We start from the raw sequence: 391 nt of genomic DNA on the forward strand, positions 1-391 counted from the left end.
TTTTTTTTTTTTTTTTTTTTTTTTTTTTTTTTTTTTTTTTTTTTTTGGTCTAGGTTTTCAACCCAAATACGAAATAAAAAAGAAGGATCGGGAGAGGTCAGAAGAGGAGGTGAACTTTTCCGTTGAAGAGAGGAAGAAAGTGACGGTAAGTGGCAGATGGCGGGTGGGGATGAGTTTTTTTGTTCGAAGAAGATGAAGAAAAAAGTGGGTTTTTATTGGAATTTATATTCTAAAGTCTCGTAATTAATGATTTTATTTTTAATATTAATAATAATTTATATTATTTTGTTTGCAATATAATATAATGGATTATACAACCGATTGAAAGTTATTAGTGTAATCTTAAACACGTGTCATAAACATATTTAAATGATAATCTTTAGAGTATATG

This window comes from Cucurbita moschata, unplaced genomic scaffold (assembly GCF_002738365.1).
Source record: "Cucurbita moschata cultivar Rifu unplaced genomic scaffold, Cmos_1.0 Cmo_Scf00005, whole genome shotgun sequence".
NCBI lineage: Eukaryota > Viridiplantae > Streptophyta > Magnoliopsida > Cucurbitales > Cucurbitaceae > Cucurbita > Cucurbita moschata.